This window comes from Macrobrachium nipponense, chromosome 23 (genome assembly GCF_015104395.2).
Source record: "Macrobrachium nipponense isolate FS-2020 chromosome 23, ASM1510439v2, whole genome shotgun sequence".
Taxonomy (NCBI): domain Eukaryota; kingdom Metazoa; phylum Arthropoda; class Malacostraca; order Decapoda; family Palaemonidae; genus Macrobrachium; species Macrobrachium nipponense.
In genome coordinates, this window is record NC_061090.1 from 22,039,194 (window position 1) to 22,064,193 (window position 25,000).

Below are 25,000 nucleotides of genomic sequence, written 5' to 3' on the forward strand. Positions count from 1 at the left end.
AACCAGATATGTTCAAAGAACGATAGACGGAAATAACATCTCTCCCATATGTAAGAAGTGCAATGAGAAAAATGAAGCCATAAACCACACAGCACTTGCACAGAACCAGTACAAAAAGTGGCATGATTCAGTGGCAAAAGCCCTCCACTGGAGCCTGTGCAAGAAACATCAGCTACCTTGCAGTAATAAGTGGTACGAGCACCAACCTGAGGGAGTGATAGAAAACGATCAGGCAAAGATCCTCTGGGACTATGGTATCAGAACAGATAGGGTGATACGTGCAAATAGACCAGACGTGACGTTGATTGACAAAGTCAAGAAGTATCACTCATTGATGTCACAATACCATGGGACACCGGAGTTGAAGAGAAAGAGAGGGAAAAAATGGATAAGTAACAAGATCTGAAAATAGAAATAAGAAGGATATGGGATTTGCCAGTGGAAATTGTACTCATAATCATAGGAGCACTAGGCACGATCCCAAGATCCCTGAAAAGGAATCTAGAAAAACTAGAGGCTGAAGTAGATCCAGGACTCATGCAGAAGAGTGTGATCCTAGAAACGGCACACATAGTAAGAAAAGTGATGGACTCCTAAGGGGGCTGGATGCAACCCGGAACCCCACACTATAAATACCACCCAGTCGAATTGGAGTACTGTGATAGAGCAAAAAAAAAAGAAATAATAGCATAAGTCTTGAAAAGGGTCAACAAACCCACAGTGCAAACGCTTTCGAAGCGGAAGCTGCATCATGCAGGGCAATCATGAAGCCAACGAAGCTCGTAATTGGTCATTAGGAAGCACCGAGGAAACTTCAGGCTGTGATTTGTCAAAAGCAATTTTTTTTTTTTTTTTTTTTTTTTGCCCTTCTCGACTTCACGAACAGTTTCTGCTAACCTGGGGTCTCTCCTTATGTTAGATTTCTCGCTCTCTTCTCTCTCGTCTCTCTCTACTCTCTCTCTATCTATCTCTCTCTCTCTCTCTCTCTCTCTCTCTCTCTCTCTCATTAATCAAATGGTGGGTGATAGGGTAACCCCTATTTGTAAACATGGGCAATGAGGGGCCACATATTCCCAAAATACACATTTTCTTACAGATTTGTTGTAAATGGAATATATTCATTCTCCAAATTTGTGCACCTTGGAACTTAAATGAAAATTGAAAAAAAAGACAAAGATGTTTTTTGACAGAAGGGGAGTGTTGTTGGTGTTTTTTTTTTTTTCTTTTTATGTAATAGATTTTATCCTCGTATCCATACTAACCCAGAATATTAACGCTTCGAAACCATTTAGATCAACTCTTGACCTGCAGTGTTTGTTTGTTTATGCTACAGGATATCTTAAGGTCAAGGGGAAAGGTCGCAAATTAAAACTTAATGTCTGAAATGTCAGCTGTGGTCGTGTTACAAGCCCATGGGTCCGATTTTATTTAGAGACTGCCTTGTAAGATTTGCCACCTACCCTTACACTTTCACTTTCTCTCTCTCTCTCTCTCTCTCTCTCTCTCTCTCTCTGCCTACAGTCATGGTTTTGGTATCATATATATAACATTACGTAGTTTTTTTCTTTCCGTCTGCTAGTATACCTTTGTTTTCCAGTATTTTTCATTTTTGGGGTCAAGTATTATACTATTGCAAATTTTTCTTCCCCCATTCCTTAGGTCCATTGTTCTATCTTGTTATCCAGTGCTAGTATCAAGTTTTCCTTTTTTTAGGCCTACTATTACACTCTCGTCATCCAGTCTGTTTGGTTTTGATCACACGGCAGGTATACTGTTAAACCTTCAACATTCAATTATATTTTCGTGTTTGTTCTTTCAAGACCGCTTCTGAAATTTGGATTGAAGTAATTTGTTTGTTTGGACGAGAGTATGTAATTTTTTTTAGTCAAGCCTCAAATCTCCGGTGCGAGATTTGGTACGTATCGTTTCTGAATTCTGTAGCCGCAGAAGAACAAACATGAAGTGAAGTTGTAAGAAGTAAAGTGCTGGTGAAAATTTATACCTACAAAAATTGAGAATTACCTGGTTTTGTGTTCGTGGAAAATGAAAATGCTGTATCGTCTTAATAAAACTACACAATGGTAAGAAGAAAGTGAAGTCTTTGGTAAATTTACCTGACATAATCCTAATTTTTTTTTCTCGTCAAAGGCAAGGACATCCATGTAATTTTTTGGTAGGGGCGTTTGAGATTTAAAAGAGAATAATAAAACAGTATTGTAGTGTGGAAGTACTACTTACGAATACCTTTGGGTCTTCTGATAATTAATGAGGGAAGCAAAATGCTAAAGATTATTAGGAAGATGTGTTTTAATAAAAAATCGTGGTTGTCAAGACTCACCGGGATTTTAATTGATGCTCTCTCTCTCTCTCTCTCTCTCTCTCATCAGACTCTCATCTCTCTCTCCTCTCACACTCTCACACACACACACACACACACACACACAAAAATGCCCTGATTTGATATCCAGTTTAAAATAATTTCTCTCTCTCTCTCTCTCTCTCTCTCTCTCTCTCTCTCTCTCTCTCTCTCTCTCACACACACACACACACACACACACACACACACACACACACACACACAAATGCCCTGATTTGATATCCAGTTTAAAATAATTCTCTCTCTCTCTCTCTCTCTCTCTCTCTCGGAGCGCCAGTGGCGGCTTGCTCCGCTCGCAAAATGTTTGACCAGGAGGAATGATAAGGGTACATTCCCTTAAAATAATGTGCCTACGTTAACCTAAGCAGTTAATTACAGATCTTGTTGTTAGTCGACTGTTGTGTGTTCTTGCGGTTTAGTCAGAGAGAAAGAGATAAGAAAAATTACCTATAACTTACAGTCAGAATATATTTCATAAAATTTCAACAGGAGCGCTTCGATGAGGAAATTATAAAATATTCAAAATATTCCCTCTTTTTCAGACTGTTCAGGACCCCGTACATTCGCCTGAAAATCAGGCTTATAATTTCACTGTTTAGGTCGGCAGAGGCATCCTGACACTAAGGTATATAGTTCCTCGTTGGACGAGTCGGTTACAGGCTCGACTAACCGACCTCAGGGTCCGGGTTCGGTTCTCGCTCTGCCAACGCATAACCAGAGGAATAATTTTGTTTCTGGTGATAGAAATTCATTTCTCGATGTGGTTCGGATCCCACAATAAGCTGTAGGTCACCCCGTTCCTAAGTAACCAATTGGTGCCTAGCCACGTAAAAAGTATCTAATCCTTCGGGCCAACCCTAGCAGAGCTGTTAAAACTTGAGATATACTTAAGTTTTAACTAAGGTATATAGACCTTCGTTCTGATAGCTTTCTCCCCGGTCTGGATCGTACCTGGTCTCTGTCGCGAGTGAGGTCAGTAGAGAACAGCCGACGTGAGGACGAAGGATTCAGGTCCCATCAGGTTTATATCCCATTCCTCTGCCTTCGGAAGTTTCTCTCTCCAGCTGTTTGTTTAATCTTATAATGCTCCTTGATTAAATTAAACTAATAAGAAAGAGGACTGCCACTTTGAGGTCTCTCTCTCTCTCTCTCTCTCTCTCTCTCTCTCTCTCTCTCTCTCTCTCTTGGCTTGGTTTAGGTGAAGGTAATTTACCAAAGCTCGGTTCCTCGTCTTACTGGCCCCTGCTTTTTAGAAGTAAATTCAATAGTGCTTTCAGTATTAAAAAAAGAGAGAAAAAAATATCAAGGGGAGACCCTCCCACTCACTTTTTTTTTTTTTTTTTTTTTTTTTAATGAGACAGACGCAGACAGCGCAGACAACAGACAGATAGCAGACAGACAGACAGACAGACAGACAGACAGACAGACAGACAGAGAGGATCTTTGCCTTAGTCCCCTTCAAATTTGTGCAAATTTCAGATATTTTGTCTTAGCAGTTGAATGATTAATTTATAAGTTGCTCAGTTTTTACTTGAGCTGAAATTGGCTAGAAAATGATGCATTGAATTTAAGGAAGAAACGTACAGTTGAAGTAGGATTGTTGTGTTTAAAGTATTTTTATTATGATATATTAGAAATGACGAAGGGAAAATGGTTATAAATTCAGACTTTTGAATCTGTGACGGTAAGTTAGGAAAATAATCAGAGCTTAATAATGCTTAACGTTTGGCACAATGTAGACGTTTCCCCGTAGGGTGGTTAGTACCGTCAGTGGACCTCATGTGGTGCACTGTAGGCAATATTTGCAGCGTGCCTGTGGCCTCTAGCTGCAACCACTTTCATTCCTTTTACTGTCTCCTTTAATATTCTCCTTCTCCATCTTACTTTCCACCCTCTCCTAACACTTGATTCATAGTGCAACGGCGAGGTTTTCCTCCTGTTACACCTTTCAAACCTTTTACTGTCAATTTCCATTTCAGCGCAGAATGACCTCATAGGTCCCAGTGCTTGGCCTTTGGTCTAAATTCTTTATTCAACTCAAACAACGATGTAGACGTCTTGCTGGCCTGTCCCCCTGGAGGAGAAACAAGCAGTAGGTGAATAAATATAAATGGACCCTTATTTTTCAGCGGATGAAGACGATGCTGCCCTGTCAGGCATAATCGAGCCTGCTTTGTCAAAGAGCCGGCGCATTGCAGATGGGGTTTCCCCAACTCACCCTGGGGGACTTAGTTGGGGAAGAATAGCACGTGGTCTAGTTGCTTTGTTTGAGATGAGTTTTGTATACAGTGAAGGACCTCTAGCGATGGATGGTGTCTTGTTTACAGTAATGGACCTCCATCGGTGGATGGTGGACACTGACATTTCTTGTTTTGATATATTATAGTCTTGGTGTTATATTAGCAATTCCTAAACGTAGGTTAGCTCGCTCTAATTTGATTCTTTGGTAAATTGCTTTGGTTTTGCTTCAGAAATATCAAGCATTTTGAAAATGGGAACTATGAAAAGTTAGCATGAAAATAGTTTATTGTAAAAACACCCGACTTGAGAATGAGTATCTTGCGTGGCAAGCAGTCGTCGTCTCTCTCTCTCTCTCTCTCTCTCTCTCTCTCTCTCTCTCTCTCTCTCTCTCTCTCTCTCTCTCTCTCTCTGTGTTAGTTCTCGTGCCTTTCTAGGATGTGGTCATAATGGTCATTTGTTATCATATGTGTATATATATATATATATATATATATCTATATATATATATATATATATATATATATATATGTATGTATGTATATTGTTAGTTTTTGTACTATTATCTCGTTAATGTCTTCCAGTTTGTCACTTCTCGGCCTTTTATTCTTCGGGGAACTTTTATCCTTGTTCCATCTTTAATGGAAAAATTTTACTAACAATTAATAGTCGCGATAATTACCAAGAGTATGGTGTGCTACTTTTCGTCTTAACAATAATAGAAATGGTAAGAAATGTGAAGAACCAATTGTTAAAAAATCCACAATTATAAGTTAAAATATATTTCTTGTTAGAATATATTTCTATGTAAAAAAAAAACATCATAGAAATATATTTCAACGAGAAATATTTTAACAAGAAGTATATTTTGACAAAAAATATATTTTATCATATAATTGTGGATTTAGATTTTTTACAATAGTAGTAATTCTAAAACCAGAAGCTCAGAAAGAGAAAATGAATACCAAGCCGCTTTGTTTCTTCATGAATAATATTCATTTTCAACTCCCGCCCATTTTGCGTTCTCATTAGGTATACTTTATAATGATATTAACCAGGGGCTTTTTGCAAGGAGAGCTTTCCATTATGTATGAGAAATGGTCATGGGGGCGTCGCGGTTTGAACAATTATCCCAACTTCTGAGCCGTTTTTTTAAATTATAAATTAGAGGTTTTTATTTATTATTTTATTTTATTTTTTCTTTAATGACGTGGGTTGGCACTTTGTGGTATTGAGGCATATTTTGCTTTTAATAGTTTTGAATTTTGTTTTGTTTTGTTATCAAAATTTTTTTGTTGGAAGCGTGGAATGTATTTTTGAAAATAATAATAATTATAATGATACTGGTTTTGTTATTTAAAATTCATAAAAGTAAACACGCATACCAATGTGAATTTCCCATTTTACTGACATATGTGATTGTGTTCTTTCTAATAATAATAATGATATCATTTGCTAATAAATGTTAATGTCAACGCTTATGTTAATATTAAGAACATAAACCCTTATTCATACGGGAAAAGCGTGCAGGGGCCATCGACTTTAAAATTCAAGCTACCGAAGAATATGGTGTTTATCGGAAGGAAGATTCAGGAGATAATCGGAAATATAGAAAGAGAAAAAAAAAGAGGAATAAATAAAGAGATTTAGATACAAATACAAATAAAGGATTACAATAAGAGGGGAATTGTTTAAGGGTAGTAATGCAGCGCATCGGCGCTTGAAGTTTTGAGACTCCCTGGGGGGGGAGGAGGTTAGCGCCCTGGTTCGGTGCAATGTAAGCATTACCTAAGATTCTTTGCAGCATCCCTTCGGCTCCTAGCTGCAACCACTTTAATTCCTTTTCCTGTACCTCCTTTCATATTCTCTTTCTTCATCTGACTGTCCACCCTTTCCTAACAAGTGTTTCATTGTGCAACTGCTTTGAGGTTTCCCTCCTGTTACACCTTTCAAACCTCTTACTGCCAATTAACGTTTCAGCGCTGAATGGCCTTAGTTGCCCCAGTGCTTGGCATAATGCCAAAAATCTTCTATAAATGAAAAAAAAAAAAAAAAGACCTTTTGAGACAAGTGACCGACGATCTTAAGGAACGTGATTTTAAACCTAATGCGTTAGTCATACCAAGTCCTGCTTACTGCTACGTGTTTAATTACCGTACAGGGTGTCCATAAAGTCCCAGTACCATTACCATTATGTATTCCCCAGAATGGTACTGGGACTTTATGGACATACTATATATATATATATATTGGAGGCCTTTAAGCCGCCCACCCTAGGAAAATGAAAAGCGACAGTTCGGTGGGACCCCCCGAAACTTAATGGCACTTGGGTGGTAATCACCTTCTGGGCCTGAAGATATTGGTCGTTAGGGCCTCTGCCGAACTGGCCGGCAACTAATTACTGAAAATAATTAAAAGAGGAATGTTCTGTTATACGTTTTATATTTTCCATTGTTACCTCGTCTCTACCGTAGGCATATATAGACCGTTAGTGAATATATGAAGATTGTTTTATCGAGTAATATAGTAATCTCAGTATAGCTGAAATTCTGTAATGTCAATAAAGAACCCACTAATTATTTTGTGGTCAATTCTGGGTACATACTTTTGGGACTTGATTTTATTTTTTCAATAGTCGTAAATGAGACCAAATTTTATATATTTTTAGAGCTAGGAATTTTCTCAAACTGGGCCGTACCTTAGTTACTCTGATTTCAATAATTTAGACTTATTAGAAATCTGTTTCTGAATTCTGTCGTTCTTGCGAAAATTATTCAGTGTCGACAGATTAAGTAAGACGCAATTTATTGTCAGTGGACCTCATGCGGTGCACTGTAGGCATTACTTAAGGTTCTTTGCAGCGTGCCTTCGGTCGCTAGCTTCAACCACCTTCGTTTCTTTTTACTGTACCTCCTTTCGTATTCTCTTTCTTCATCTTACTTTCCACCCTCTCCTAACACTTGATTCATAGTGTAACTGCTTTGAGGTTTTCTTCCTGTTACACCTTTGAAAGCTTATACTGTCAATTTCCATCTCAACGCTGAATGACCTCCTAGGTCCCTGTGGTTGGCCTCTGGCCTAAATTTTATAATCAACTCAACTCTGCAATTTACTGTAGGTGAATTAATTTTATTGTCAGTCATTTATTTGTAATGTTAGGTTTATGTTGTTTGAAATTAAAATGGCTAAGACCATTATCTTACTCTATTTAATTTCAGCTGTATATAGAGAAGAACTGGCGGGGCCTTAATCTTTCATGTTTTCTTTTATAATGCACGAAGCTTAACCACTGTTATGAAGAACAACACCGCGTAGTGATGGGTGGTTTTACTTGGCAGCATTCGTAAAAAAAAAAATTCAACCATCAGAGCCGGTGTGAAAAGGTGTTTAGGATATATGGTGAACTTAATGTTAGACTAAAACTACCTCTAATGCTCACATATTTATTGATGTATTTGAATACAGTAAAACAGTTTTGCTTTGGAAGATAGAAAACCTCTTTTAACCTCGTAATAATTGGTAAGAAAGTAACGTCAGATTAAAATTGTTTTGAGTTAATCACACTAAATTCTGTTTATTTGTTGATGAAGTTGTTGAAATGCGAGATGTTACAAAATTCTCGATCGAGAGAGAGAGAGAGAGAGAGAGAGAGAGAGAGAGAGAGAGAGAGAGAGAGAGAGAGAGAGAGAGAGAGAGAGATTCATAAGCACTAAATATTTTTTTTTTCTTTTGTTAATAAAGTTGTTGAAATACGAGGTGTTCGAAAAGAGAGAGAGAGAGAGAGAGAGAGAGAGAGAGAGAGAGAGAGAGAGAGAGAGAGAGAGAGAGAGAGAGAATAAAATCCTATTTTGATCCCAGACATTTCGTGCACAGTAGAACTCCTATCAAGAAATTTTCTCATTGAACTGACGTTACAATCATAATGGATTGTCAAACAATTCTTGACCAGGCAGAGTTAGGGTTTGACCAGAGTAGTATACTGACCCTTAATCTATTGTGGATATGTTTTTTATCTTGTAGTTCTGACTTGAAGAATGAGTTCCCTTCTTATGTCGGCACTATAAAAAGAAGTGGAGGATGGAAGGTAGGGTTAACAACCTTTCTTTAGAGGGAGGAAGAAAACTTGAAAACTTGCTGTATAGCCTACCGGTCTGGAGCAAGCGGCTTGCAAGTATCTTAAAACGTCAAAAATCTAAAATGTGAAAGAAGAAGATATCCCAATCGAAAATAATCTAGAAACTCGTAAAAAAATTGCAATTATGCTCTTATCCAGGTAATCTTGACAATCAGGATATCCTAGGTTTAAAACACTGAAAAATTCTATGTATCTAGAATCTCTAGAAACATAAAAATCCAAAGTAATCATATATAAACGTCAAATGTTTAGTATACTGACAAACCTTAAATTGTGGCGAAAAATATTTCAATCTGGGCTATATGAAACGTCCAGAAATTCAAAATCACTTACCACACTTGAACTTATCCTTCGCCAGGCACCTGAATTTTTATCCAGGTCATCCCGGGAGATCCTTAAGGGGCCGAAATGAGCTGAAATGAATTTTCGAGGTTTTCGGAAGGTCAAAGGTCAAAGGTCGGGCGCTTGGCGTCCGATCGCTTTTCCACAAAGGTCATCTTGAAGGAGCTTAGGTTTTGGAGAGATTGATTTGACGGTGGAGGGTAAATTTAAAGTTGGGTGGTGATGGTGTTGAGAAGATTGTAGTTAGAATTATATTATTATAATGGAATAACGATATTAATGACGAAGTACCAGGGTTAGAATTATCGAGGAATAAAGGTATTGATGTTAAATGGTAAAAGTTATAGTAATGATAAATTATTCTTGAGTTCTAGATTTAGGTTAGAATTATAAAGGAATGACGATATTAATGATGAATTGTCAAGGAATAAAGATATTAATGATAAATTATAAAAGTTATAGTGATGATAAATTATAAGGAATAAAGATGTTAATGATAAATTATCTTGAAAAGTTTCTAGACTTTTAGGTCTAAGAATTAATTAAAGAATGGACGATATTAATGATGAATTGCAAGTAATTAGAGATATTAATGAATAAATTATAAAAGTTATAGATTGAGTGAAAATATAAATTATAAGGAATAAAGATGTTAATGATAAATTATAAAAGTTATAGTAATGGTAAATTATAAGGAATAAAGATATTAATGATAAATTATAAGTTATAGTAATGATAAATTGTTCTGAGGTCTAAATTTAGGTTAGAATTTTAAAGGAACGGCGATATTAACGATGAATTAAGATGGTAAGAATTATAAAGCAATGACGATGTTAATGGCGAATCATAAAGGAAAAGGTGGTGCTCAAATTGGGGATGATTTGAAGGGGAGAAAGCTCCCTTGAGGCAGGTGAATTGTCAGTATACCTTTATTGCTTGTGATGATTGGTATTGGTAATTGTGAATCCGTGAAAAAAAAAATTATATTTTGGGGTGGATTGTAAGGATACAGCTAAAAGTATGTTTACGTGATGATAAGGATGATTAAGTGAGTATTGTTTTAATAAACTGTTAAATGGTAATGTTAGTTATTAACCCTAAGACAGAAATTAAAAATTTTTTATTTTTATTTTATTTATATATCTATTTATTTATTCATTTTGTTTTTGTGAAGTTTAGCAACAGATTTCAAGTTTTGGCATTAGTGCAGATAATACGTGAATTGAGTTAAAAGGAAATAATTAAAAATATATTTTTTTATGATGGGTCTTTCAGGTGGATTTAAGGTGATTCAATGGATTTCGCTAACTTTTTCAGGTGGATTTAAGATGATTCAGTGGATTTCGCTAACTTTTTCAGGTGGATTTAAGATGATTCAGTGGATTTCGCTAACTTTTTCAGGTGGATTTAAGATGATTTAATGGATTTGGCTAACTATGAAACTAAAATGTGGCCAGGGTAATGATGATTCAGAGGATGGAGATACCGGAATATTTATATCAGTTATTGATTTGCATGATAATTGCTAAGCAAAAATTGATGCAGTAATAATTATTAAACGGTTTCGGAAACCTGATAACTACAGTTCAATCGAGACAAAGATAATAGTAATTGTAATTACGTATACAGTAATAAGCCAGAAACTGTACAATTAATAGAGACGGCGACAACAAATATGTTAATAGTAAAAAGTATTGGTTTGTATTTAATCTGAAGTAATAATGAATATATTCCATAGAATAATAAAGCATATTAATGTTAAGTCCTAAGGAAAATAAAGATGTCCTTTCTTTTCAGTTTAACACTTGAAATACATCTTTCGTTTTATTCTGCGTCTTTTGTTAAGTGGTAAATTTGTATAATATGTAAAATTGAACATTAAAATATAGCAGTTCTTTTGTCATTCGTTAGATTTCGTTTTGTCGTTCGTTTGCTGCATGTTAGAGTCGAACAAAGGACATCAAACATATCCTTTGTTCTTCCTCGTATGCTCTGTCGATCTTCTGAAGTGCCCTGACTGAAAGGAAGCGTGCTTTTGAATTATTCAGGGCTCATTTTTCAGCGTGAATTTATTAAACAAAAAAGTACTCTCTCTCTCTCTCTCTCTCTCTCTCTCTCTCTCTCTCTCTCTCTCTCTCTCTTTTATCGTGCTCCTCTTGAGGTATTTTCATGGTTCCAGCATTTTTGAGGACAAAAATTTCAATTCTGAATTTTGATATTCCTAGCGAAAAGCTTTATTGCTTTACTAATCACGTGTCTGTGCTTGCTTGGCTGGGTAACAGTTATAGAATTTTAAACTTCGACAAATGATACTTGTTGCAGTTTGTGTGTGTGTGTGTGTGTGTGTGTGTGAGGGTGGGGCGTTTGGGGATTGGGGGTTCGTGGAAGGGTATGCTTTTAGTAGCGTTATCCATTATGCCAACGTCTTTTAGATATTGAAATAACATTATTGGATGCTTCCCCTATAGGGGGAAATGAACTAAAATCTGAAATTTATAACATCCATTTTCTTAAGCAATATATCTTACGTTTTGTGTGCGCGTGTAAGGGTTGCGTCCGCACTACTGTAAAACAGTAGTGAACATACGTCGGCAAATGATCGCATATATATATAATATATAAATCACATACAGTTGACAACAATCAAAGCTCTTAAGTGGCGAACGAATTTTTGGCAATGCTGTATTATCGTATAGAGGACTGAGTTAGGACCACCGAAGTGTCGTTGATTTGTATTCAACTTGTTTGTGATTGTGCAATTAGTATTTTGGTTTAGTTTTGATGCACTTTGACAATAAAAGTAAGTAATTGTTTAACAATTCCTCTTGTCTTTCCTTCGTCCAACCCTTGGCTAGCGTCTTTAACCAATGGCCTCTACGAAAGTATCCCCGTCGGAAGGTAGTGCCGCCAGTGAACCTCATGCCGTGCAATGTAGGCGTTACTTAAGGTTCTTTGCAGCTTCCCTTCGGCCCCTAACTGCGACCGCTTTCATTCCTTTTACTGTACCTCAATTCATAGTCTTTCATCTTCCTTTCCACATCCTCACAATTGTTTCATAGTGCAACTGCTTTGAGGTTTTCCTCCTGTTGAATCATTTAAAAAGTTTTTCCTCTCAATTTCCCTTCAATTTTCATTTGATTTCATTCTGCCATCCTGAAAATTGTCTGCATATGAATAGGTCTTGGTAAACCTGTGTGTGTGTGTGTGTTTTTGTTTTTTTATTATTTATTTTTTTTTTACTTGAGGAGAAAACCTGACTGATATTTTCATTTAATATTGATGGAAATTTTCTTGTGGTTATCGACATGCTAGGAGCTTTTAATCTGGGATACTTTTGGTGCCTGAAAAGAACCTCGTATTATCGCAGAAAGGTTGTTTTCTTATTTATTAAAAGAAATAATAATGAGACCGAGTGGGCTCTTGTGATTTCTGTTTGGGGGGCCACTGATTCATGAAAGGGCAAAACTTTGCTGTATGAAAGGAGAATTTCTAATAAATACCATATTGAATTTTTAAAAGGAAAAGCCTAGCAGCGAATTATCGTAAATGTTATTAGATACAAAAGAAAATTTTTAATCTGAGGTTGATGAAAAGAAGAATAATAGCTCCTTTGTAATAAAAAAAAATAGTATAAATAATGAATGTAATTTACGAGCGCCTTAGAAATATAAAATCTCAGAATATTAAATGTCATGAATTGTTAATTTAGGCACAGGGAAAAATTAGTTTCGTGGTTCTAAAAAAAATAAAATAAAATAAATCAGTTTGAAAATGTAGAAATGGATTATTAAAATCTCATTCCATCTCGGTCACTCATTGACCTTTGAACCGTTTTGGTACGGTTTATTGCAAGTTTGCAAGCGCTAATGTTTAGGACGTTCCAAAAGACAGTCACGGGAATGGGTATGGTCGCTGAAGGTGACCGGTTTTTAAGCTTATTACTTAATTTGTTTTAATTATTACTTTGTTGTTGGATGTTGATCTGCCATTTATGTTACTATTTATATTGTACCCCCTCTTCGATATGCTTTTTCTTATTTCACACAAGACCTTTGCAATTAAGACCTTGTGGGCTCAATTGAATATCATCGGAAGACCGTGCTTCATGTGACTAATTGATCTCTCTCTCTCTCTCTCTCTCTCTCCTCTCTTCCTCTCTCTTCTCTCTCTCTGTGTGTGTGTGTGTGTGTGTGTGTGACAGTTTAGAAATTTTGCGGAATTCTATATATTACGGACCGTAAAATGGGAAAAGGTGAAGAATGAAGAAAAATACTGATACAAGCAGAAAGAAATTAGAAAATTATTTCATAGATTTATGAAAAGGTTGACTAAAAAAAAGAGCGGCCAGAAGCATGATTTTTCCAGTTTTAGAAGTATTAGTACACGCGAATAGTTTGATAACTGTTTTATGTTCGCTTCAGTTTATAAAAGCGAAATATTAATGTATACAATTCCGAACTGTTTTATGTTCACTTCAGTTTATAAAAGCGAAAGTTAAGAGGTTTGTTGAAATATTAATGTAGACAATTTCGAACTATTTTATGTTCATTTCAGTTTATAAAAGCGAAAGTTTTAGAGGTTTGTTGAAATATTAATGTAGACAATTTCCGATGTTTTTTCAGGCGGAACTTTTATCGAGAGAAGTGATGTAGTGATTGTTTGCTCCTGAAGGCGCTAGTTTTCCCTGGCATCAATATCGATCTCAACATTCAGGTTCTTTCATCTTTTGGGACGGGATTCGATCCCGTTTTCAGAAGCCTTAATCTAGTCTTAATCGTTTCTTTAAAAATTAAATACTCCAATATAATGGCTCTTATCCCGTAGCCAGGTAGTGCCATCAGTGCACCTCGTACGTAGCATGTAGGTATAACTTTAGGTCTTCTTGCAGCGTTCCTTCGGCCTTATTTGCAAACCCTTTCGTTCCTTTTACTGTACCTCCGTTCATATTGTTTTTCTTCCATCTTGCTTTCCACCATCCCCTAACAATTGTTTCATAGTGTAATTGCTTTGAGTTTTTCCTCCTGTTACACCTTTTAAACCACCTTTGCTCTTTCCATTTCAGCGCTGAATGACCTCATAGGTCCCAGTGCCTGGCTTTTGCTTTTACTCTCTGTTTCCGTTTCAGCACTAAATGACCTCAGAGGTCCCAGCGAATGGCTTTTGGCCCAAATTTCCAGATTCCAATTCCAGTAGAATGTGCTCCCTTTGTGAGGGGGGTTGGTGGTAATACCCACGTACTAGAATAGATTGAAATAAATCCTACTGCAGAAACGGTCGTCGGCGCACACCGTCTTTATGGCATTTTCAACCTTAGTAGATTTTCACGTCTATTTACACGAAATTCATTATGGTAGAAACGCAGCGTGGACGCTCGGCTAATTGTTCTCACTGTGTGGAAGAGAGAGTATGGGAGGGAGGGAGGGTGAGCGGTCCGAAAGCCGGACTGAAATTAGGAAGTGATGTTTTTCTCGGTAGGGCTGTAAGGATAGCCTTTTAATGTTTAATATTTCAATTCAGTGTTTGTATGTTTGTATAAACACAAATATACTTTGTGCAATATACACACACTTATATATATATATATTATTAATATATATCTATAAATATGATATATATATATATATCATATATATATATATATATATATATATATATGTATGCATACGTATAGTATATTTACATTATGTATATACATATAAATATATGTTAGCATATATGTATATACACTTATATACATAAGGTTATACATATGTATGTATATATGTATATATATATACATATATAGTATATATATATATATATCTTTATATATATATATATAAATTGTCAGGCTTTTGGTATATGGGTTATATAGCTGTTGAAGCATGTGTTATTTCAATATATATCTATATCTATCTATCTATATATATATATATATATATATATATATATATATATATATATATATATATATATATATATATATATATAATTGAACAATGTTTTTTTATAACGGAAGAGAAGTGGAACAATCTGCTTATTTCCGTTATTCGTCTTTTGTCAGACTCCATTTTGTTTTCGCTTTCATTCCAACCTCCTCGAAGACCTAGGGTAGATAACGACGTCGATTCCCGTTCTGGAAAATATATCAGTTTGCGAGTCTATGAATTCCAGAACCAGCCCAGAGTGCATTTATTTATTCAAGAATCTTGAGCTGTATTTAAAAAGAAATACTATCCAACCGTCCACTCAGCCATCTTCCTTGTTATCGAGCAAGGAAATGAAAATATTTCTTGGCAGTGTTTTTCCGGCATTGCCAGTATTTGCTCGTTCTCATTCGTCGGTTTTCATTGAATACGAATATGCTTCTCTTAACAAATTTGCTTGAATTGTTCGGACGCACTGTCAGTGGCAAAACTTGGCGAAAAGTGATTTCGAATTGTTGTATTACTTTTGAAGTAGATCCTATATAATTTTTCGTGTTGCAATTTTGCCTTTTTAGAAAAAACTGTAATAATTAAAGTTGAGGGAGGCAAGACATTTAAAGTTGAAGGTGGCAAGATATCTCTTTAGTTCCTGGTATTGTTCTGGTTACGTTTTTCACTGTATGTGAGAACACACACACATACACATGTATACGTTCAAAGAGTCCGAGTTCCAATATTGACCAGACCGGGTCGAGTTAGGCCCCTAATTTTAAATTTGATTTGTCCCTATCTAACCTATATAACGATTTATGTACCTGGCAGTTAGTGGACTTTTTGTGGTCGGCAGTCAGGGTGGAGAAAGGCAATAAGCTAGCTTTCTCATCCTATAGGACTTGCCGAGAATCGGAAAGCCGCAACATTCTAGAGCTTCAACCTGTAAGTGGATAAGGTATTATTAGTTTGTAGTTTGTGTTTTGATATACACATGCATGTATGTATATATATATTTGCTACACACACACACACACACACACTATATATGTATATATATATACATATATATATATACAGTGTATATATATATATATATATATATATATATATATATATATATATATATATATAAATGAATTTTTATCAAATCACCATGATTTATATGAAAATATATTAATTCCGAGCTAGAGCGAATTGGATGTTAAAGGATATTTGTAGTTAAATGTAAATGCAGTATATATATATATATATATATATATATATATATATATATATATATATATATATATATATATATATATACACACACACACACCTACCTGAGAGTGCGAGTGTCTCATTTACTGTGGCAATTGAAAGTAATCACATTTCGGCATTCACTTCATTTGCTCCTCTGTCTCTTTCTCCTTCCGCCACCTTGGCTAATTTGTTCCCCAACCAATTGGAGTTTTAATCTCCATTTAACCGCGCGAAAAATCTAGCGCGGGACTCTGCACTTTAATTCAGAAATGCTTTTTATTCTTGAACTTCTTCACCTAAAGTTCCTAACCGATCTTAATAGGTTAAAAGTGACTCTCTCTCTCTCTCTCTCTCTCTCTCTCTCTCTCTCTCTCTCTCTCTCTCTCTCTCTCTCTCTCTCTGGAATGTGTTTTCACATTAGGGGACGACGAACTAAATAATGGACGGAAACTAGAAATGAAGAGATACAACACATCTCATTGCGGGGACTTCTTCACATACAAGATATGTGATGCATGGAATAAACTGCCACCATAAGTTGTAAACAGCAACAGTGTGGAAGAGTTTAAAAGAAAGCTAGAAAAAATCGTGATAAAATCATGAGGACGCTGTGAATGAACAGTAAAACCTTCTACAGATGAGTGAGCGCACGATGTCTCCTAGGATGGACTAATAGGTCTTTGATTTATCCTAATCCTTGTAATTCTTTGTTACTGTGGCTATTATAGGTACCTAACAATCCTGTATTCTTAAAAAAAAAAATGTAAGTGGTTGGATGCACAACTTCGATAGGGCGTTTGTTTTGGAGTAATTTTTTTTTCTTTTTGTTCTTGCCTAAACGTTTCAAGAAGTTGAAAGGAAATTACGCTGTGCTGGTAATTCATACCGCTGCTATTTGTGTAGACAGACGCCTGTCGGTCCAAGCTCCGATAGGAAACGACGATTAAACTTTACCGAAAGTTTAAACAAATTCCGTGAACTGATTCTAATGGCGTTGATTGATTGTAGTCTGTATACTGGCGTTACAGCCACAGTAATTATCGACTCCTGCAAGACTCAACGCTTTGCTGTCTGGATTAAGAAGCAGGAATTTATTGCATTATGTTTATTTTGTCTGGTTTTATGCATTATGTTTACTTTGTTTAGTCTGTTTGGTTTTATGGATTAAGTTTACTTTGTTTATTTTGTTTAGTTTACGCAGTATATTTACTTTGTTTATTTTGTTTGGTTTTATGTCTATTTTATTTGGTTTTATGATTCCCTCTCTGGCGGGCCCTTGTACGTTTTCTAAATAAGTTGCGTCACAACGATGTTTTAGATGTTATGCAAGAGGTAATTATCTGAAGGGACAAAACAATATTTTCATATTGCAATATTTAGCAATATTTAGACGGATGGAAGAGATGTTTGCAGTCTCTCTGTGATACCCCGAACCGTTTATCTAACCACTTCATACAAAGGTTTTAAATCTAAGTTTGTTTGTATGGTGTTTTTACGTTGCATGGAACCAGTAGTTATTCAGCAACGGGACCAACGACTTTACGTGACTTCAGAACCACGTCGAGAGTGAATTTCTATCACCAGAAATACACATCTCTCACACCTCAATGGACTGCCCGAGAATCGAACTCGCGGCCATCGAGGTGGCAGGCCAAGACCATACCATTCACGCCACTGAGGCGCTTTTTTTTTATATCTAAGAGACTTTGATAAGCTATGAGTATGAAACAGAACAAGGTTCCTATTGGGGTGGAGGGGGGAAGTGAAAGTTTAATCGATGATTGTTATATGACGTGATTCAAGAAAAGCACGTTGAACAACGTGGCCTTGCGAAGTTGCAATATAAGTTCCCCCGGTATTCAGGACGACGGTGGACGACGCAATTGCAGAGCCTCAAAGCTCTTAGTGGTTCCCAAATCCTATTTCGGACGAGATAGTTGGCGGATTTCAATTCAGTTCAATCGTTAACTGTGGAATGACAAATTATATATGGATGCATGCACGCTCGTACACTATATATATATATATATATATATATATATATATATATATATATATTATATATATATATATGTGTGTGTGTGTATGGGTGTGTATGTGTGTATGGGTGTGTGTTTATAAAATGTATGAATGCATATTATATATATATATATATATTATATATATATATATATGTATATATATATATACATATATATATATATGATATTATTATATATATATGTCTATTTATTTATACATATTTATTTATATTTATATAATATATACGTACACATATAATTATTGTATAAATTATATACATATATTTAAATCATAATATATTTAAATAAATATATTCATATTTGTTTATTCACTAGATGGCGCTCCCCATCAGCATCCTCTTCAGACTAGACGTTTTCAGGTTCCCGATTTAGTCGGTCGTATATTGTTTTTGGATGTATTTACTGCCTACGGTTCCTCCTCTCTGGATTCATTTCTCTAGGCTTTTCAATACATACGCGTTGCCATTAGTAAAGGATTTTTTTTTTTTTGTATTCCACATGTTTTTCTGTATTCTGTTTAACCTACTGTAAGGGGTATATTGTATGGAGGAGGTCCACTCTCACGAGAAATGGGACTTATGCTTTAAATTGCTTGGCAGTTCAGAGGGAATGTGGCACTCGTTATATAATACTGAATTTGATGAACAGTTCATCAAATGATGATGGGGCAACGTTTACAGTCGAAATGAGATGCCAGTCCTGTGCTAGTTAATCGGACAAACGATTCCAGTGAAATATGTTGGTCATTTATGAAATTCGATATCCCGAATTGAAGTTTGATTTGGTGAAATTTCTATATTGCATGGATTAAAAAGCTAGGAAAAGATTGAAATTATATTAAAGAACCGACGATGAAAATATTTCGATGCGCTGAAATAGTTATGCTTTAAGATTTTTGCAAACAAGCAAACGTTCTTTGAATGGGAATGTTTGGAGCTAGATCTGTGATGTTGAATGAATGGAATTTGAACATTATATTTTACTTACGAAGGCAGTTCCTTGGTTGTTTTCATCATTGATGAAATAGGTCATTTTTAAACGCCAATCGTACATGCTTGAAGATTTAGATTCGTCCATCGGTAGGTGTTGTCAGAACTGGTAAAAGGCCTACAGAGAATAATTGTGTATTAGGAATTTTTAGAGTTTTAACATAGGAAAAGTGGTAACTGGATGTTTGGAGGTGTGTATACAAAGGTACTTTTTTTAAAGCTAGGAATACATAAGAGTGATTTTGAAAGCCGTAGAAGATTATATTTATTTTAAGATTATTTTTTATTCTGGTTCGTCCATCGTGGATTCCTTAAAATCTGGGGAATAGTTATGACGCGAATGACATTCAAAGAGATCTTTTCATCCTCAATAAACTCCCACACTCCCCCTTCTTACCCCCTTTCGCTCAAGAAAAAAAGTGAAAAAGATTGGAATGCTCTTAATTAAGATGAGCCAGAGGAGCACCAAAGAGGAATATTCGAAGGGTATTGGTAATTCGCCTCCGTTCTTGTTGGTTCAAAGGAATGGCTCTAACGTCACGTGAAAGACGATCGGGTCGCTTCCCAGTTTAATTTGAAATGGCTGTTTATTAGCTCTGAGAATATATAGATTTATATATATATATATATTATATTATATATATATATATATATATATATATATATATAGAGAACAGGCATATATTTTAGCATACTAAAGTTCATTATTATAATATTTATTATTTGCTGTGTATTGATATTATTATTATTATTATTATTATTATTATTATTATTATTATTATTATAATAATAATAATAATTATTATATTATTATTATTATTATTTATTATTTTTATTATTATTATTATTATTATTGTTGTTCTAATTATTATTAGAGAAACAAATCTACAATGAATTTGGTTCCCCATTATAATACTCCTGCTACTATGAGTATTTTATTATTATTATTATTATTATTATTATTATTATTATCCAAAGAAAACTCATGATCACTTGAGTCATTAAAATGGGAAAGTAAATCCACAGTAATATGAATGGCTACTGGAGTAAATGCAACTTTTGTATCTTATTCTAATTGTTGTTTATATATATATATATATATATATATATATATCATATATCATTATGTTGTTAATATATATATATATATATTGTTGTTAATATATATATATATATATATATATATATATATATATATATATATATACTGTAAAGAAAGCTGACCGAATAACTCAAATGTAAATACTTTCCTGGGATGTATATTTTTTTAGTGTTTTAAGTAGGAAATGAATATTGAACAGGTTTATGTAATGCAAAATATGCAAATGTTTATGACCCCAGTGCACATTAGTGTTAGTTATTAACATTAGCGTTTCAGTTTGTTTATATAAAAATTTGGAGTTGCAGTTTCCTCTGAAGTCGATTTTACAAAAATTCGATAGTAAATGCTATGAAGTTTTCTCCAGGTGTTAATAAAATATTTGGAGGAGTTTTGAGAAGTTATATACATTGTATAATTTGCTGGTGCATGTTTGAGCCCCCAATAGTGAAATATAATGAAAAAATGCCGTTTTAGAGACAATTAAGTTTTAGAAATTTGGATAGATTGTAAAAAAAATGTTTTTAACATTCTTGAGATTGTAAAAAAATGTTTTTAACACTCTTGTTGAATTACGAAATTAGAATTTTTTCATAGTAAGTCAACAACATTCTAATTTTTTCTTCAAATTTCGACATTTCACGTGGCGTAGGTTAAACATTTCTGAATTCCTGTGGCTAGTGTGTTTCAATTTATTTTGATTTTTTTTTTAGTTTATAACGTTGAACTTGAAGCCTGGTTATTTATGCAAAACCTCAGTGAAAATTTGGATTGAAACGACATGGGTATGTACGTTTTTAATTTCGGCAAGACCTTTTCGAAAGAATAACGCTTTTATAATAAAATCAAACGCATCATTCTCATGATCACCCTAATCAGCCAAAGAAGAGCCTTTATGAGGTTCAGAGGTCTGGATAATCTAATCCTTAATAATAATAATAATAATAATAATAATAATAATAATAATAATAATAATAATAATATCAGCTTACATGGTTCTGACCTGCACTGCATGATAGTGCAGCAAGTAATTTTAATGAATTAAAAGTTAAAGTGCTCTTGCCATTACAATTATTTTATTGTAATATTTTTATTAGTATTACTGTTGTTCATACCATCGTAAATGTTTTAATACTCAAGTTTCCCACTTTGGGAATACGTATTTTAAAATAGTTATTTTTATATGCCAGTTTCAAAAAGGTTTTGTATACACATGTAAACTCTTAAAAATGTCATAGTTCATGTAAATTATTTGTTATTACGTATGCAATAATATTGAGCCCCGATTTTTAAATGTAAATTGTATTCATTTTACTTTACGGTGAGTTTTAAGTTTATTTTCCTCATTCGCATTGGCTTTGAATTTTAGTTTCACCATGACCCAAGCATAAAAAAAAATTCTCGACCGGTTTTATAGTTTTACATGAAATAGTGTGGATTTTGAATTTATTTTAATATTAAATATGAATTAGTTTGTTTACTTACACATGGACATAACTCTTTACTTAAACATGGAAATTACTTTATCTTGTATATTGCCCAATAAAAAATAAAAAAAAAGACTTTGACCTTCATTTTGGTCGTTGAATTTATATCTAGGCAGTATTTGATAAATCCCTTTGAATTACACTAACTGCAGATGTTACCTTCAGCTGAACATGAAAATAAATATTACATTTTTCACGATGATTAGTAATAATTTTCCTTTCCTCATGCAAATTTGCATAAATCATAAGCTTTTTTCAAGGTAGGGAGAAAATAATCCTTAGTTGTTCATTGCGCCATAATATCGATCAATTAGAATTTAAGTCTCATGTTGTTAAGATTATGAAATCACACTTGAAATAAGTCAAACTAATGTGCGTAAATTTTAAGCGAAAAAAATTACATTAGTATCTATCAATTAAAATGTAAGTCTGATTCTTAAGATTATGAAATCACACTTGAAATAAGTCACACTAATGTGCGTAAATTTTAAGAAAATAAAAATTACATTAATATTAATCAATTAAATTGTAAGTCTGATTCTTAAGATTATGAAATCACACTTGAAAAAGTCACACTTAACGTAAGTAAATTTTAGAAAAATAAAAATTACATTAATATCAATCAAATAGAATTTAAGTCTGATTCTTAAGTTTACGAAATCACTCTTGAAATGTCACACCAACGTACGTAAGATTTAAACGACTACAAATTACATTTTACCAAGTAATTCCAGCTCATGATTCTTCAGTGTCGAAAGCCTTTCCCTTCGTGTATAACGGAAAATAAAATTGGCTTTCGACGCAGACGAGAGAGAGAGAGAGATTAGGAACCAAGACCTCAGGAAGAGGAGCTGTGATTACCCGTCGACCTCCGCTCCGTGATGCTTAACCAGAACTAAAGGCGTCCCCAAGAAGTCGCGTTGTTCCTGCCTTCCCCTGGTCAGTCAAGGCTACTCGTTTTGAGTAGGTTAGCGGTTTGTGTATTTACCGATTCACAGCCGAGGTGATCGAGGTGCCAAGGGCAGTTTGCGACTGGTTGCTTAATGGCGAAAGTTATCCGATAAGACTTCAGTTTAACAAGGCCGCGAACAGGATGATTTTTTTTTCGCCGCTTCGGGCTCGGCGCGCGGCGCGTAGCGGGATGATTCATCCTGGGGCTGTCAACGGCATTATTTGTTTTGCCGTTGTGTGTGGAGTTGAAACTGGACGGGTTTTCTTTCTTTCTTTCTTTTTATTTTTTTTTTATTCTTTTAGGGAGTACCCCTCATTATATATATAATATATACTATATATATATATAATATATTATTAATCTATATATATATATCTATATATTATATATATATATATATATATATATATATTATATATATATATATATATATATATGTATATTAATTAGAATGAAAAATTAAGAATGAAAATTGTTAGAAATTAATCTAAATTTTCTACTTTTTAACCTTAATCTTTCTTTAATTTCGTTTCAGCTCATTTTTTTATATAAAAAGATAAACAATTTTTTTAACTCAAGGAATATGTAAGACTGAGGCTGACTTTGGGTTCCCTCGGATCATACACAATTTATTTTCTTTTTCAAAATCAGACGTTGCTTTGTGGGTTCGAACAGCAATCCATTTTAAGATTAAATCTCCGAGAAACCCAAGGGGCACCTTGGATGCTCTTCCTAAAATTTCAGTCTATGTAGTGTAAATGAAGAGAAGGAATATTGTAATCGGTGTTATATAAATTTGACTAAATTTCCAAGTTTGGAGATGTTTGTTTACTGAAACTGTGCATTAGTTACACTGTATTATTTTAGCACCTCCACCAGTTTTAATACTACTACAAAGTAAAAAAAAATTAAATTAAGTACTATTGACGATATTGCCGTCTTTAATAAAATTATTACAGATTTGGAAATGATCGAACTTCTTATCTGTTCGTTGAGTAGATATATTTCGTGAATGTAAAATTGAAAAAGCTACTACTACTACTACTACTACCACTAAGTAAAAAAATGAAAATTATGTACTATTCATGATATTGCCTTGTTACAGATAAATTTATTACAGATTTGATCATGCTCAAACTTCAACTTCTCAGTTCTCAAAGAAATAAATTTCTTTAATGTAAACTGTAAAAATAAAAATGCTATTCGTTTTCTAAAAGAATTTAGTACTCAGCTCTTCACTTATTTTTTTTTTCTCTCAGAGAAATTTATTTGATGCTGAATGATTTACTATGAAAAGCAGGCCTAACCACTGTGAAAGTTTTATTGCATACAAGGAGTTTAGGTTAGGCTATTGCAGTGAAGATTATAGAGGATATACTGTAAAGTGAATACAATATTAAGTCTGTAAGTATTGCCGGCTGTAGTGTAAAATAGTAGGATGCATCAGTTGAATATAATTAATTATAGGGTGTGTATGTATGAGTATATACTCATCCCACGGGGAGAAATTATACAATAGATAGTTTGGGTTTCAGTCATGCCTGTGCTAGTTAGATGCATGTTTGCCAGTCCCATCCGCCTCTTCCTTAAAAGTTAAAAAAAAAATAATAATAATAATAATAATAAAAGCTCGAATTTCGCTCAAGTTTTACACTAATGGTCCTATTTTTTCATGTTAACTAGTACAAGACGAGGTTTTCCATTAAAAAAAAAAAAAAATTGCCCAAGGGGTAAGGGTGTGGTGATGCAAATATTTCGTAAGTCAGTTAGATTTACGTTTGTTGTAGAAGGTCCCGTGTAATTTTTACTGTTTATTCAGGAGGATGTTAGTCATTTGTCTTTGTGGCAAAATGATTTGTTGGTCTGTTCAAGGGTCAGTTCATTTCGTGGCGTATCTGTGGGATGACTTTTATTTCTCTGAAAAGAAAACTGTTCTGTCCGCACATTTCTGTCCGCCCTCAGATCTTAAAAACTACTGAGGCTAGAGGGCTGCAAATTGGCATGTTGATCATCCACCCACCAATCATCAAACATACCAAATTACAACCCCCTAGCCCCAGTATTAATTTTATGGTTAAGGTGATCCATAATCGTGCGTCTGGCAACGATATAGGCCAGGCCACCACCGCGCCTAGGTTCAAGTTTCATGGGCTGTGGCTCATACACCACCGAAAGATCTATTTTCGGTGTTTTTTTTATT

At 34.4% G+C, this 25,000-nt stretch overlaps 1 protein-coding gene and 1 long non-coding RNA gene across 11 annotated transcripts in view; one reads left to right on the forward strand and one right to left on the reverse strand.

Annotated features, from left to right (window-relative positions):
- Positions 1-25,000, forward strand: part of LOC135199317 (ras-related protein Rap-1b-like) — a 653,366-nt gene that overhangs the window by 386,836 nt on the left and 241,530 nt on the right. The window lies entirely within an intron of this gene.
- LOC135196337 (uncharacterized) lies at positions 15,137-22,738 on the reverse strand. Its single transcript, XR_010310384.1, has 3 exons — positions 22,570-22,738; positions 19,261-19,380; positions 15,137-15,932 (listed from the first exon to the last, which is right to left on the reverse strand). It is a non-coding gene; the product is annotated as an uncharacterized LOC135196337 (long non-coding RNA).